At 36.9% G+C, this 16,482-nt stretch overlaps 2 protein-coding genes and 1 long non-coding RNA gene across 5 annotated transcripts in view; 2 read left to right on the top strand and 1 right to left on the bottom strand.

Annotated features, from left to right (window-relative positions):
• Positions 1-16,482, bottom strand: part of adgrf3b (adhesion G protein-coupled receptor F3b) — a 671,400-nt gene that overhangs the window by 340,113 nt on the left and 314,805 nt on the right. The window lies entirely within an intron of this gene.
• cd2ap (CD2-associated protein) overlaps positions 1-16,482 on the top strand; it is a 145,710-nt gene that overhangs the window by 3,197 nt on the left and 126,031 nt on the right.
• On the top strand, positions 3,530-9,337 carry LOC147839393 (uncharacterized). Its single transcript, XR_015518854.1, has 2 exons — positions 3,530-4,920; positions 6,035-9,337. It is a non-coding gene; the product is annotated as an uncharacterized LOC147839393 (long non-coding RNA).

The raw sequence follows: 16,482 nt of genomic DNA on the forward strand, positions 1-16,482 counted from the left end.
GGGCATAATGGTCATTTGTTTTCCCAGCTGTAGGTTAGAGTAAACATGTGGCTGGCAGGCAGGTTAACTTCATGGCCTTGAGTGCTCTGGAACAATAATTCATCATAATGTCACAGAGTTATGCAAACACTGGATTCGAAACTGAGGCCATCAGGAAGTTTGGAGTGTGTTGGAGTTGTGTGCTTTGCACAGGTGCAAGTGGACATTGCTTGGTCATGTTAGGACTTGACTGCACATAATCACTGGAGCCATTAGTATGAGACTATTTTTCACAGATCTCTGGTATCAATGGGATCATTAACAGTGATCTGCTGTTTCTTGATTTTGAGAATCTCACTGCTCTACAGATTGTTATGTTTAACATTTTAAATAGTGGCATTATAACTTTTAAGTCCTTAGTAGTAGTGCCTGTCACACAACATATAAAATTGAACATAAAAGAGGATGTTTTGAAGAATGTTGGTTACTGGTAACCATTGACCTCCTATGTGTAAAAATAATACTGTGGATGGTGGATCTTTTGTTTTCAACAAAAGCAAGAAACTCAAACAAGTTTGTAAGGCTGGGCCATTAATTGGCGGCTAATTTCATGCGCATTTTGGCAGTCAAACCAGCTCTGTAATCAGCAGTAAATCTCCAGCAGCTGCTTTCAGATGAAGCGGTGTTAACTACACTGAGACAAGATATGCAAGAAATTGCAGACCTGAAAATTGAAAAGTCATTTTTTGTTTCCACAGCTGTTAGTGTTGTGTCTTGGTAAACTATGACTCTGTGTTGATGCTGGTCAGAAAGCATGTGAAAGTAAGTAACACATTAAGGCCCAATCCCAATTCTATTTTTGTACCCCTCCCCATGGCCCTTAAAACCGAGTGTGAAGGGGAAGGGCTTCAAATTGACTCCTAAGAATTGGGACACCACTACAGCATCTGCACAAATCATTATGTCATCGCGATCACTTGCTTCATTCTTGCTTCATATGAGATCAGACGATCGCGACTGCTGTAGTTATTCCAGTTGTGTTATTTTAGTTATTTATCTAAATGGCAATAAGATCGTAACTGTACTATGTATTTACACTGCCATATTTATCTATGTAAACAAAAAACGACATTAACGTTATAACAGACACTGTAAAAAGCTCATTTTCACCTACTAGATTTTTCTGACAGGGTTTTTGAGCATATACAGGAGTTATTATCATGGATTATTGTTAGCGAAATTTAGTGGTTTTTATTTTAGCTTTTTTAAATTTATTTTTTAACATGACGGTAAAACACGAACCAGTTATGAATGTATTAAAACATTTGCTTGTTTGTTGTAAAAATTCATAATAATGACAAAAAGATACTAATTTGTGGATCTCTCCATGTTTCAGTCATGCTGCTGTTGTAGCTTTTGTATTCTTGGAAATTTTCTTACCACTTGGTTTCGAGTGTGGTCTTGAAAAATCTTCTTTCGAGGGGGTATATACCCCTTCCCCTTAGCCCTATGCCAGGGCTATTCAATTAGTTTGTCATGGGGGCCGCTTCATGTAAAGCATCCCAAACGAAGGGCTGGAGAGATATAACTTGCTATATGAGTGTTGACACAACAGCATATAAACCCATATGCTGTATATTTTTGCTCCTTAAGACACCCATGTTGGCTTTTTCTACATTAAAATGTTAATATATTGTATTTTGAAACTACATAATATTACTGCATTGTACAATAGACTTTGGTACAAACATTCAAATGTTGTATTTCATAGCACAACAAAAACAGTGCATTGAAGTAGGCTTCTTCTACATTCAGACACATTCATATGTTTGAACTGGATAACAATTAGGGATGCAACAATTATAGATTTTGGTTGTACGATTGTATAGTCTGAAAATAATCATCATGGTTTAATCTAAACATGGTTTCACTGTTATCACGTCTAATGTAAATTCAAGCTTTATATTAGGTAAGTAGCTATTTAGATTAACTGTTGTTGCCATCTGCGTTCATGCATACATAATCATTTTAATAATAATTTGTCTAACATATTTTTTGTTTACATTGCACAGAAAGGCACACACAACTACCACTGCATGCGCCCAGACAGACGCAATCGCATCGCTCCACTGGCGCCCGCATATTGTCATATATTCTTACATTAGAAATAACAAACTTGCAAGCAGAAAAAAACGTGATATGGGAACAGCTGCTGCTATAGTTAATCCTGTGTGTGTGCGTGTGTGTGTATTAGCCTCGGTGTACTTCAAACTTAAAACTAGCCCACAGGCAACTTGGTATTTTGCAGCGGTTTCGTTTCGTTCCGAGCAACAGAAATGCGGCTTAGAGAAGACTTTACAATTAATAAACTGTGACGAATTAAAGCCAAGTTATTGCTTATTATTGCATCCCTATTAACGATATCAGTGCATTGTACAAATAGCCTTTTCTACAAACATGTTTTCAGCTGCCCGCACCACTCACTTATGATGACTCACGCTCTGTGCAGGCTTTGACTGCAGCTCATGCTGTTATTAAACAGACGCACATAACTTCAAAACTATAGCGGCCGTTTGTCAACTGAACTACATTTATTTTTGATGTCTTGGTCACACTGTTTGGAGGGCCGGAACAAAGTGCCTCAGGGGCCGGATTCGACCTGCGGCTGCCAATTAAATAGCCCTGCCCTATGCCTTCAAGCTAAAGAGGATTGGGACACCCCTACCCCATTCACTGGAATGAGCAAAACGAGGAGTAATAGTAAGGGGAAGGGCTAATGCTGCGTTCACACCAGACGCGGAACGTGCAGATAAATCGCGCTATTCGCGCGTAAATAGCCGCGTGAACATTTAAGGTTACTCGTTTGCGAGTCAAACCCCGCTTCATTCGCAAGTCAAACCCCGCTTCATTCGCACGTCAAATCAGCTTCATTCGCGTGTCAAATTCACTTCAGAACAGATGCGGATTCGTGTGATGGGCAGGACTTCTGTCTGCCAGGTGACTCTAGCTTCGTAGCTAAATGGCTAACATGGATTTTATGAATAAAATAACAGTGTTTATGTGCTTTATGAAGGCTGAAAAACAGTGTCGATACGTTTAGGGGCGTGTCTGAGTCCACTACATCCTTTTAGAGGTGCATCCAGCTCTTTAAGCTCAAACTCCTCCAGAAACTTAACCTGGCTGACGGAGGCTTTCAGCGGTGCTTCTGACTGAGCCCAGCCCAGTTTGATGAACTTCTTGTCGGTGTCGGCTTGAGGATTTCCCCTGGGACATCGACAACAGGCGATACGTCACAATCACGCCCCCACAAGTGCAAGCTCCTGATTGGTTAACGCGGCGCGAATGTGTGCTGAAGTTCAGATTTTTAAACTCGAGCGACTTGCGCGAAATGTGCGTTAAGCGCGTCAAACGGGCAAAATGCTCAATTCGCGCTGCGCCATTCGCACGTATCATGCCATTTGCACCGCGCAATTTGCGTCATTCGCGCATCTGCATTTAACATGTAAACCACTCGTACTTGACGCGCGTTCCGCGACTGGTGTGAACGCAGCATTAAGGGTAGAATTGGGGTTGGGCCTTAATGTTTTTTAAACTGTTTACAGTTTCTGCTGTAGAGTGCCCCCTGGCTTTAGGAGATTTACTGCTGAGTCATGTTTGCCTGACAAGATGTGAATGAGAGAGTACAGTTTTTGCTGAAAACCTGTCGGGGAGTCAAAATCGGGGCTAAAATCATACAGTCTGAACTTAGCATTACGCTTTATACAGAGAAGCTGTCTTGAAATTATTAGTCTTACTATGTCATTATTTGGAAAACTGCCACACCCCCCTAAAAACAGGTATCAGTATCGGCGAGTACCTGGATCGGTACTCATACTCGGTCTTTTTTTAAAAAATGGTATCGGTGCAACCCTTTTATTTATACACTAAAAAGCTAATATGCTGGTACAGTGCAGGAGATGCAGACTACTACTCAAATCTCAAAAAGCCTTGTTGATTAATTTAAACAGTTGACGAGGTTAAACTTTTTAAATATGCCAAGGGATTAACTTTAATGTTGTCACATATATCCACTCAACAGATAAGAATAAAGAAATTGTTAAACATTCTTTACCCACAAAAGTGTAAGCCGGTGCAAATAGTGAAAAGTTATTGCATATCATTTAAGCAATCGTTTTATCTTTTGCAACGTTTGTCATTTTGCTTACATGGCAGATAATTGAATATTCATTTGATGATGTCATGATTATGCTGTTGTCCTGACAGTAGCCAATCCATTAATTGCTTTATCATGATTTCAAGGATTGATCGATTTGTTCTGCATAATAAACACAAGCACACGCAGTAATCTCAGATCAGACCATCCAGATTTTTTAAGATAGTCCGTAAAGCTTTTTGTAAAATCAAAGTAGCCAGAGGTCTGTTATCATGATTAAAAGATCTGGGATCTGTCAGATCATCTTAGATGTTTTAAGTGAGGTATGAGGAATGGACCCGAGGGCTTCTCTGGCCTCTGTGAATAAGCATGGTGTGACTATTTTCATTCAAACTGACAGCATCATATTTAGTTCTCTAAGCGCAACTCGCAGCCATTCTGCTGTATGTTCTGCAGAATAGAACAGTATATAGTATAGTTTACAGTTCTTTAAATGTCAATCGCTGTTTGACGTATGCAAAAAAAAAAAACAAGGCTGAAAGTATGTGTGGAATCTCAGCAGCCTCTCCCTACACGCTGAGTCTGACTACTGCATTGCTATCTTGTAAAGAGATTTTAAAGAAGGGCTTCTGGTTCACATGAGAACTGGAGTATGTTTAAAAATCTCAGGTTTTGTGTTTCATTGATATTGATAATTGTGAGAATCTCAGACAAATTGCAGAATATGTATGTATATTTCTGTTCAACAATTACATTTTTATGTACTATTAATGAAAAAAGACATCAATGTGCAAACATCTAAGAAAATCTTAAAGGCAGGTGCTTGATAAGGCATGGGCCAGTATAAGATTTTGGCGGTATGATAATCTTGGATGAATATCATGGTTTCACGGTATCACAGTATTGTGATCACTACTCGAAAATAACTCGCTTGTATTGTGATCACTGTTCCCCCCGTAATATATTTGGTACCAGTATTAGATTTTTTTTGGATCTACTTTTGTTGTAGATATTTCCTTTCTGCTGAAGATACTGTTGCCCTAAAAACTAAATAGAATACTGGTAAGAAACTACATATGTAAAAATAAAAACTTAAATATGCCATAGGAACGGTAACAGAAACAGAAAGCTTTGGCGGTTTTAAAACCTTAACTTTGCCAAACTGCGGTAAAGCTTGAAAACAGTTATCGTGCTATGCTTATTCACAAATAACCTAAAAAACATTTTACAATGACAATGCTGAAGTAGAATTTAAATTTCAAAGTTAATATTTGGACAATTACTTAATAGGATACATTATAAGACATTTACTTTTTAACATCAAATGAATTAATTATTCTAAATAATGTTAATAATTAAAGTCTTTTGTCTCATGAATGTGTTTACGAATATAAATGTGTTTATAAATTATAAATTCTTCTTAAATGTCTGGTTAAAAAAAGCTAAAACTTTTCCCCCTTTGAACACATATTTTATTTTGAGAAACATCTAATATTTTGGAGCAGTAAACATGTCAGGCTGAATAATTCAAATGAATCATTGACTTTCAAAAGCACTGATTTCTTTAAAATTTAAAACGGCATCTTTGATATCTTTTTCTACTGGAGATACTTTTGTCCTGCAAAAAAACTTAAATAATAAATCTCACACATACCATAGGAACGGTATAGCAGAAAAGTTTGGTGGTTTTAAAACCTTGACTTTTCCAAATTGCAGTATACCTTGAAAATTGTTATCATCCTATGCCTATGCTTGATCAAGCCAAACAAAATACAAAAAGTAAACAAAATTGGCACACTGCCACTTTACCTCTCAAAATATAGCTTTATATGTGACCTGATGAAGACTTTGTAGGTCGAAACGTTGTTCAGTTTAATTGTCTTTTGGAAGTTAAAGTGGCAGTGTGCCGATTCTGTTTACTTTTTTTATTCACTATCAATCCCATTATATTTCTGTGATTTACTGCACTGTTTTGCAGAAAATACAAGAATGAATTCAAAAGTAGTGTATTGCACACACACATTTTTTTGAAACAAAGTATTGTGCAAAACCATTTGTCTTGCAATCTAAACAACTTAAAACGTGTACTTTTACAGCAGTATTCCTTTTACACTATTAAAATACTAGTTAATTACAACTTAATCAAGTGTAATAAAGTTAAATATGAAATCAAAGCTATCTTCCGCTGTCAGAGCAATTAGTGAAAATTAAGATGAATCGATCAGTGGTTCTCAATTACTGACTTAGTTCACCTCACGGTTCTCAGATATCCAGCTTGATAAATGTGATCTTCCTGCATGAACTGTGCTACAATTGACAAGGCTGCAGTGCCTACTGCCTGAACAGGGAAAATTGTTACTTCAGATCGTATGTTTATTTACAGATTTGCTCAACACCACTCTCTGCAGCATCTTCACACACAGATGACAAGTGACATAATCTATAATTAGCTCTGTAAATAAATGCAATTTAAAGTGTAGTTTACACAACGCACACTAAAACCTAGAGCCCAGTGAATCGGAGATTACAACAAATGATGTTTTTACAACCCTATTTGCTGAATTAATAATAAAAGAATGTTTTCATTAACACATTCACATAAATGAGTTAACTGTTTTGGGAGTTAACTGTGTTTTTAATACAGTTTTAGAACAACTTACAATGTAAAAATAAGCAGGTTTTTTTATATAATTTCTTAATAATCATAGTTTATTAGGCTATTCATAGACTATAGTTGGAAATACAGTTGATTTAAAAGCATTTTTAATGTTTAGGATTTATTAAGGCTACTGCAGAAAAAATACTGTTTTCCTTGTAACACGAAAGTGATTATTTAACTATTAATGTTACTAATTTAGTTGATTGACTGCTGGCATAATGATGTGTATGATGTAACATTATCGTTAGTAGCTAGGCAGTCAAAAACTTTTCATTATTTTTTATTGCAGTTAATGCACTTTTGAAAGATACTTTCACTTAGCCAGATTGTTTACGTTTCCACTTATACAAGAACACAACTTATTGTGTTTGTTGCAATGTGCATTGTCGCTCTCCACTCAGGAAATACATCCCATTTGGTTCACTCCACAAGCTTACGAACTGTGTGTGCGAGTCTATGTCGCCAGCTATGTTTGTTCACTTGGAGTGAGCCTCCGTTAAGTGCGCCTGCACAGCCGAGAACTGTAAAGGCTTTTATACTTTACACGCTTACGGAAACGCGAGCATTTCTCATGTGAGATTGCCAACTATGCAGACAAATATCAAATATCGTAAATTAGAAAAGGTTGGTCAGTTAAATTATGCAACGGTAAGTAATGTTTGAGCAATAATTCTCCAGTTCTGAGAGCAGAACCATTATGTCAAAGCTTATCGATACTTCAGTCTTTTATAATGTAGCAACGATACAGATAAAGTAGTTTCGGTACCCATCCCTAGTTATTGATATATTAGCCCCTCACTCTAGACTCATGTTTTTTTTATTTTTGGTGTCTTCAGTAGTTTGTTGTTCTTGTTTCATCTCCATGTTTTTCTGCACTCTTGGGTAAATGCTAGGTTATTTGAACACAATATCGGGTAAAATAAGGACAAAAAAAAAAAAAAGACCATATTTAACCCAACATTTGGGTTTGTCAATATTTAACCCAATTTGAGCATAGCACAGCATTGTTAGAGTGTGACTTTGAAACAGTGGTTAGTTTAGTGTTAACGCCTTGTGGACAAACTAAGGGTGCACTCACACCATGTAAAGTTGCCTTGAACCGGGCCAAAGCACGCTTGTCCCCCCTCCCGTCTCCCCCGACGGCCTGCAGTCGCATTACATTCGGGCCTGGGCATGCTTACCTCATCGATGATGCGCTGGTCTGAAGCGCTCTCGCTCAGCACAGTGGAGATTTCTTGGGTTATGTCGTTTGACATGCAGTGACACACAGTCAAGTATTTCGCCGAACAGATCAGCTGCTTTTGACGCTCATAAACAATCATAATGTCCTCGTGCTGCAGGAATTAGGAGGTTTGGTAAAGGTGCGCAGCTGTCGTGCAGTGAGGGGTTTGCGTCTTTGATAATCTACGACAGTTTGCTTTCATTAAACGGTAAGAATGATTAATAAATCCATATGAAACAGTCCCTTAAAAGTCACATCTCGCTTTCAGTTTCGGGCTTAGGTGCATTTTGCACTCACACACACACACAAGTGTACCGCACTCAGGCACACCTCTTCCAATCGGGCCAGGGCCAGCCAAGTGAACCGTGCCTGAGCCCGATTCAGCACACACACACTTCTCAAACGATCCGGGAAACGGGCCTGGGCACAGTCGGATAGCATAGTGTGAGTTCGACCTAAGTAACAATTCAAAGCGCATATCAAGCTGCATGTACATTGTATGTATGGTTAGAAATTTCATGATGTTTCTAATAAAGAATTTTGCATCAAAATCTTTGAATGAGCACAATTTTGTTCACAGTACGTGTGTGTTTGTGTCGACCAGGGTCTTGATTAGCTTAGTCCAATCTGCTTCAGGGCACTGTGAGGTTGAATTCAAATGAAGTGTCCCATATTAGGTGCTCTATTTCTTCCAAGCTCATGTCACATATTGATTGTATGTGTGTGTTTTTGTTCAGCTTAGTCATTTTTATTTTGTTAAACCACTGACCTATTTAACGTCTGACCTCCCACTCTGGTTCACTGCACACACGATTCATCTGTCATGAACTTTTATGAATAATACTGTATATGCTCTGAAAATTTAGCAGATTTTTGACTTTGTCAGTATGTTATTTTTAGAAATAGAATCGCTTTTTATGGTTTAACAATTATGTTCACAATTGAGGACTAGAGCTATGAAGTCATTATTCTGCCACTAATTAGTCTTGCATAATCAGACTTTTGACTGTAGGCAAACAATCTGGGCTAAGAGCTGTCCAATGATAGAAATTAATGTCGAGTAACCAACCCCAGTTTTATTAATTTATTTACGTGTAAAAATATTCAGGTACAAAATAGTTGTACTGTCAATATTAGCTACTTTCTATCCACCTTTTTTATGCGCATTTTCATTCTAAAACACATTAACCATTTCAGTATTAGTATTATTATATTATTAATTACCTTCAGAGCTGTGAAGAGCATTTTTACTCCAAGTTTTACGCCTTCAAACACCACCACACGTTCATTGCATGTCAGCATTGTCTTCTGAGGCGCAAATAAATGATTAAATAAAGAAAAGATTCACGCAGCTTCTCCAACCGCTGCAAATTCTGTTTTTACTGTTGATATTTGGCACCAGTTTATCAGGAAAAAACTATTTTGTTCTCTTTGACTAGTTGGATGGAAACGCTGCTTTATGTGCAAGTCTTTTATATGATATTTCAGTTTTATGTATACATTTTATTTGCATTTTATTATGGAAACAGCTATTGACAACCCGTGTTAAAATATAGAAACTGAATACGTTTCGTTTCTAGTCCGAAATATCTAAAATCCGTGGATTGGATCAAGTAAAAATATTATTTTGTTTTCACCTTCGGAAGAAACAAGTCAAAATAAAGAGTTTAAAATGGAGATATTTGGACCGTAAACAAGACAAGATAAAAAGCTTTGTTGCATAAACCATATACAATTCTGTATAAATAATTAAATACAATGAATATCTGCTTAATCTTTAATTAAAATCAGCCTTTAATCCAATGTGCATGCGTATTAAATTCTGTGTACAAACTTGGAACTTTAAACTACTGCACAGTTGACATAACTTTTAGTTGCAGCAGTTTTAGTCCATGCAGAAACATGGTGTGGATATGCCTTTACAAAGAATTAACCGTGCTTAATTAAAGCGAACTAATAGTGAAATCGGTTAATCGTTGTATTCATAATTATTTTGTATTCCTTAGTAGTTTATTGTTGTTGTTTTGTCTTGGTTTTTTTGCACTCTGGGCAAATGCTAGGCTATTTTTTAAATAAACTTTGATTGATACATATTGCAGTGTGAATACAGTTTCACAAGGTGGTTTAAATAGCTCTATTTGACAGTTTTCTGTGGAGTCCTTAGATAGAGAAATTAAAATCTGAAAAAATGTCAACAACAAAAAAACTCAGCATAAATCAGCCAGTTTTTGTTCCATAATTTATAGAAGTGAGGAAGTAGCATTTATTGAATGTATGAACAATAATGTATTTGACTCTATGTATCATGAATCAATGTTATTGCAGGGTTTTATACATTAGGTAAAAAACCTGAAGCAGAATAAAGAGTAAAAATTGTTCTCTCACACACACCTGCCATTATTTACTTGTATGCAATTTGCAAAAATAACGGATTATGATAATGATACAAAATTATAGTAAAACTATCCAGTGAAAGCATTATAGTATGTGTTTTTATATCTGTAAATGTTCCCAGAGATTTGAAGTAGCTCCACCAATGGCAATATATTTAAGGGGTAATTTTAAAGATTGCACTGCTTTTTGGATAAAACTTGAGTAGTCATTAAGGCCTTCTTTCATGGATTCCGGGCTGAAATTATTCACTTTTCTCTGCAGTCTTTTGTATGATTTCACTGACCCGGTATATTCCTGTACTTTATTCACAAATAGGCAACTGTGAGAAGCTTCCTTATAAGCAAAGCTATAAGAGAGTTTGGCTATCAGAATGCAGAGAAGTAAATGACCTAATCTGTTTTCCTTTCTCAACGGCTGCAGAGGGAATAAGAAGGAATAAGAGTTGCATGCTCTGGATCCGCATCTCATGCCAAGTCGGCCAACTATGTCATTATGACAATTTCTGCAAAGCTGTGCTCAAATCAGGATGCTTTGGCAGGCGAAAACTGAGAGGCTAAGTCAGCAAACTGTAATATAACATGGGATGCAAGAAGCAGCCAGTATGGTTGTTTTACTAGACACTTTTATTTTCCAAAATCCTGACCTAAGTTAGCACTCCATCTCTCTTGTAGTGGCATTAGCCAACAGCACAGCATGCATAAAAAAAGATTTACTTTCCCTGTGCTATGTAGCCGTTTCCATTTGGGTTGCATGATATTGGAAAAATCTGATATTGCGATTTTTATTTATTTATTTATTTATTTTTATTCGCCTTTGTGATTAGGGCTTTTTCTCAATATTACGTGCACAAATTTCAGTCTTGCACCCTCAAAGTTTAGAGTTTGCAAGTTTGATCTGGAAAACAACCTCCAGAAAACATGTTGAGTAAATCTTCCAATAAAACTTTGTAAGCTACTTTGACTTCATGCGCATCTACCTGCTTCGTTGTTTTACTATCTCAACAATTGACCTTATTCTTCGCGCATGAGCGGACACATCCATTTGAATTTTTTTTGGGCTCAAGACTTCCTGTCCCATTCACTTCCATTAATTTTTAGATGTTAAAAATGGCTTGTTCAGCTGCTTGTTGTTGCAAACTCATTTTTTTTATTATATTATTCTGCTTTGCCTGTATATTCATGAAACACACTTTATTGTAAAGTAGTTTGACCATTTTTTGTAGTTTATTATTTTTAGTAATTTCTCCCATCGGCAACTAAATCGGAAGTTCTAAAACAACCGCAAAAATGAATTCCGCATTGAAGAATAAGGTCAATAAAATGAAAACATGATATAACTTAACAGACACTAAAAATGTTGAGGTATCTTGTAGCTACATGTTTATTTGACCGTCACTGTAGGCATAATTGTAAAAAAAAAAAAAAAAAACATTTATAAAAAATAAAAAAAACACTGCCTGCTTTAATTTTCTGCAAAAAATACGAAACGTGTCCTGCTCTTTAGCTGAATATCAGTTTCAATATTTAATAATGGCCATTATAAAAGTATAACGTGCAATAAGTTTATACAATATTTGAAGTAAAGGCAAGTGATCAGTCAAATGTGCAGAATCAGTGGACTTAATATGTTAACTTATCTTTGCACTCAGCAGAAACCTGTTACCTGACAAAAAGTAATAGATTTAAAAGAGAGTCGCTAGGTAGTGACAAGATGATTTAAATATCAGGTTTAACAACTATAGTGAGTTGAAATCCAGCGGTAGATCCTTAATGAACTGTCCGATGTGCGCTACTCTCATCTGGGGAGGTGTGCTTAAAGCACCCGCTGACTGCCTGGAGCGCAGACGTGTGCATAAGCTGCAGCGCATGCAAGAGTGTGTGTCTGGTCACGTGATGTGCGTTTTCAGCTGTGTAGTGTGGTCGGAGATCTTTTCAGAAACTTTGTTGCATAAATTGTATACATTCTGTATAAATAATTAAATACAATTAATCTTAGCTACACCTTCAAACATCATTATGGTTATATCATGGTATCTATTATGGTTAAAGTAGCAGTGACTTTACAAAGCGCAAGTGTTCTGTGGCTCCTAGTCAACTATAATTCAGACTCCACATTACAGATCTTGCGATGTGACTATTGCGCATGCGCACGTTGCAGTATTGATGCTGAAACAATGCATTGTGCAGCCCAAGATTTCATCCACATATTTTTATGTACATCTTGTAATATCAAATAAAAAATGCTAAGATGCGCATTGAACTTGTCAGATCAGACAAAATGCACGTAAATTCCAATGGAAAAAGTCCGTTTGCCAAATAAATTCCCGCAAGAGCATCAAAAAAGTCTTATGTTTTTTTTTTTTTCAACCAAACATATAACAGTGTTTCCTCTAGGATTTTTTTCTAGCTGTGGTGGCAGACCTTTTACACAGATCTACCAACTACCTTTGGCGTTATTGCAATAACAAATGGAGAAATTTTGTGAGCACAGTATTACAAGACAAGATCGCATTTATACAATACGAAATAGCAAATCTTTTTGCTTGCTCGCCGATTTTCTCTGTTCGTGCACAAAACCTTTTGCACACCCCCTCAAACTTACACTGCTCAAGCGCAGATCTTCTTGTGCACTCAAAATAAATGCTGCTGAAGTGCAATTTAGCGCATTTATGTAGTGAGTATGACTCCAACATTTATTAGATTTGCTAGGAATAAATATGAATGTCTCCAATAGACCTACAGAGCGGCATTAATGCGGCCTAAAGTAAAGTGAAATGGCTATAAAAGTTGTTGTATGCAGAACCATGGACTTTTATCTACAAACAAATTCAAATTATGGAAACGGTGTTCATCCTTACTGAAAGTGTTTGTTGGCCCTCATGCATATGTCAGTCAGTCAGCACGTAACCTCAAAGGGTTAAACGTATAACACACAGCACTACTACGATTACAGAAAAGTTTGCGCTGTTATAATTAACTTACCTTTTAATAAGTTTTGGTGCAATTATAACTCACTATTAAAAACAACAACAACGACTTAATGTTTTGAATGGGAAGGTGTAATGTAGCCGTAGCAGGATGCATTTTGGTGTGGCGCTCTGCCATGGAAGAATGAATTTAGCGGAAACCATGTATGATAATCAAGTAGGACAAACCAGAAGACTGACCACTTTGTAAATATATCTGAAATGTTGTTTAGGTCATTCTATTATCCCTCTGCCAAAGCCCGTCAATAAAGTGGTTCAGTATTATTATTTGTTGTTTTTCTCACAGAAATGTCTTAAGCAGCTGGGCTACCAAAGAGAGTGTGCTTACGCCATCAAAAGTCATTATATTTCATCTTCATTTTCTGAGGCACAAGAAATGTATTAAATAAAAAAAGGCCTACAGTGGCTTCTCCTTCACATCGAATTCTAGCTTTCTTTTTGATTTAGGCGCCAGTTCATAAGGAAATGGAAGTGATATTTTTGTTCAGTTTATCCCATTGGATGCATACCCTGCTGTATTTGCAAATGATTGATGCTGTTTTCTGGTTTTGTCCATAAGTCTAATTCATGTCTTTGGATGGAAATGTAACTAGTGACCTGCTAATGAGGCCTTTAGAGTGAGTTAATTTGCAAGTTCTTCTTTTTTCATCTCATCTTTTTTTTCTTGGTTGGAAACAGGGTCAAGGCTAAATTGGAAGCAAAACCAACTAACCACAGTTTATGGTGGTTTGACATTATGTATAACTTTGCCTTCTGCAAATTGAACCAAGAAGAGGAAGAGACAATGACTGAGGTAACCTGCATTCATAAGTATCAAATCAAATGAAGGCTGCAGATGAATCCAAGTGGAGAGATGGCAGGGTTAGCATTTGCTCAAATGCCTGGGGTTGTGTGTTGGCCACGTGTGGTTTAAACTTGATTTTTCAAAGAGCTGTGACATTTGTTGAGATTCCATTGAATTGTTTAATGTTTAAAGAAATATTTCACTTCTGGCAAAGGCCCATCTAATATTAACATGCATTTTCATATTCGGTGATAAATTATATGCAAAAGATACTTCTTTTGTTGGTCATCTTCAGCATAGTGTTTGAACCACAATTTCAAAATTTGTGAGGATAGTGCACAGGTTTCCTCCTCAGATGCAGCATGACCTGAAATATATCATGACCAGTGTTTGAATTGAATTGCTTATTCTGCTTGTGTTACAACAGCTCAAAACACTGGATGTACAATAAAGAGGTCTTTACTAATGCAAGTCACTCCAATACACTGCAAACAGAGGCCACACCACATCTGTATATATTTTAGCTGCTGTAATCACTCACCCCCACTCACCATTTGGCTCCTCGTGTGCTGCTGATCTATAACCCAAGTGTGCACGTGCATCTTCCTCTGCTTGTAAACTCGGAAAAAAAAAATCACACTTGGTTTCGGGTTATGAGATCGGCTAGATCAGCGAGGATCGATTGATCCATAAAATGTGATTATCAGCCTATACAGATTTCCAGCGCATCTCTACTTTAAAGTTTAGTTTTTTTTTTTTTTTGCTAAAGATTTTACATAACCACTGTGTGAATGTTAGGAGCAACGAAATTAGTTGTTTCTGATGTGGACCGTATCGGTTTAGTAATAGATCATAACCAGTTATTGAGTATGTAATTTATCTCATATGCGCCATGTAGCAGTAAAATACTATGGCAATGAAGGTGAGTAATTAAAATGCAGAAACTGCACAATTCACTGCGTGTGTTTGCTCGACAGTCACTAACTGACACTAAAGTTGAGGCAGAAGCCCCTATTTCACTGCAATTAAGAAAATGAAAGTAAACTCCATTTTTCTTTCTCTCTCTCACTGGCCTGTTTGATCTGCTGGCATGACGTTTCCTTTCCTCTCGGCTGTTATAGTGATACTTGCGGATCCAGACACGAGCATGTCTGCAGAGTGAGTTTTCTCCACCGCATCTATCAAGGATCAGCTGTGATCGCTGCTGCCGTTTGTCAGTGTCACTTATTGGTGAACAGCGCCAGCGCGTCCTCGAGCAGGCCTTTTTATTCTGCACGTGACCAATCAAAGGTGTTTAACCAATTCACCCGACAATGCTCAAAAAACAGAATAATATTACATTTGTTTATTTGCTTGAAATGCTCATGTTGTTCTCTGCATGTACTTTATTTTTTTGATACATTTAAAAAGTGTTTTTTTAGCAATTCAAATTAAAGGTACAGTACATATATCTGACTGCTTGTATTAAATGACAGAGAGAGAGAGAGAGAGAGAGAGAGAGAGAGAGAGAGAGAGAGAAAGGGACACACACACACACACACACACACACACAAACACAAACAAACAAACAGCATCCACGTGGATGCGCTTGCTCGCTCAGGAGCGATATTGTTAGACTGTGCGCCCGCTCCCTTTCAAATTACACTGATTACCGACCGCTTCCGCACTTTATTCGGAAATGTATTCCTGCACCGCAAGATATCTGGTCGGCTTCCTCGGAAATGCAGACCTCTTGTTTGTATTTACACGCCTCCCTTCTCGATTGGTTGAAACCGGAAACACTGTCAAACTGCAGGTCACTTTTTTATTTAATACTTGTCTCCTATTTAAGTGCATTGTTTTTTATGACGGTATAACGGTATAGAAACTGACAACGTTGCTATTTTTAAATCCCGCGGTATACCATATTACTGTATTACCTCCCTAGCCTAACCTCTAGTAAATGTAACATTCAAACATCATCCAATATCATTAAAAATGATTGTTTATTATTTTTATTATTATTGTTAATATTAATATTATTATTTAGTTATTCTTTATCGAGTTAGCACGCATGTAGGCATGCCTACAGAGTAACAAGAAGTATTAGAGAAGTATTGACATTAAGCATGACATCTGGTCAGAAAATGGATAACCATTTTCAAGGTATACCGGGGTTTGAAAAAGTCAAGGTTTTAAAGTTTTCAGAATTTTCAGCTATACTGTTCCTAAGGTATGTGTACGACTGTTTATTTAAGCTTTTTTGTTTTTGTTTTTTGGACATCAATTCAATTCAGCTTTATTTGTATAGCGCTTTTACAATGTA

This window comes from Danio rerio, chromosome 20 (genome assembly GCF_052040795.2).
Source record: "Danio rerio strain M-AB ecotype USA chromosome 20, GRCz13ab, whole genome shotgun sequence".
Classification (NCBI taxonomy): domain Eukaryota; kingdom Metazoa; phylum Chordata; class Actinopteri; order Cypriniformes; family Danionidae; genus Danio; species Danio rerio.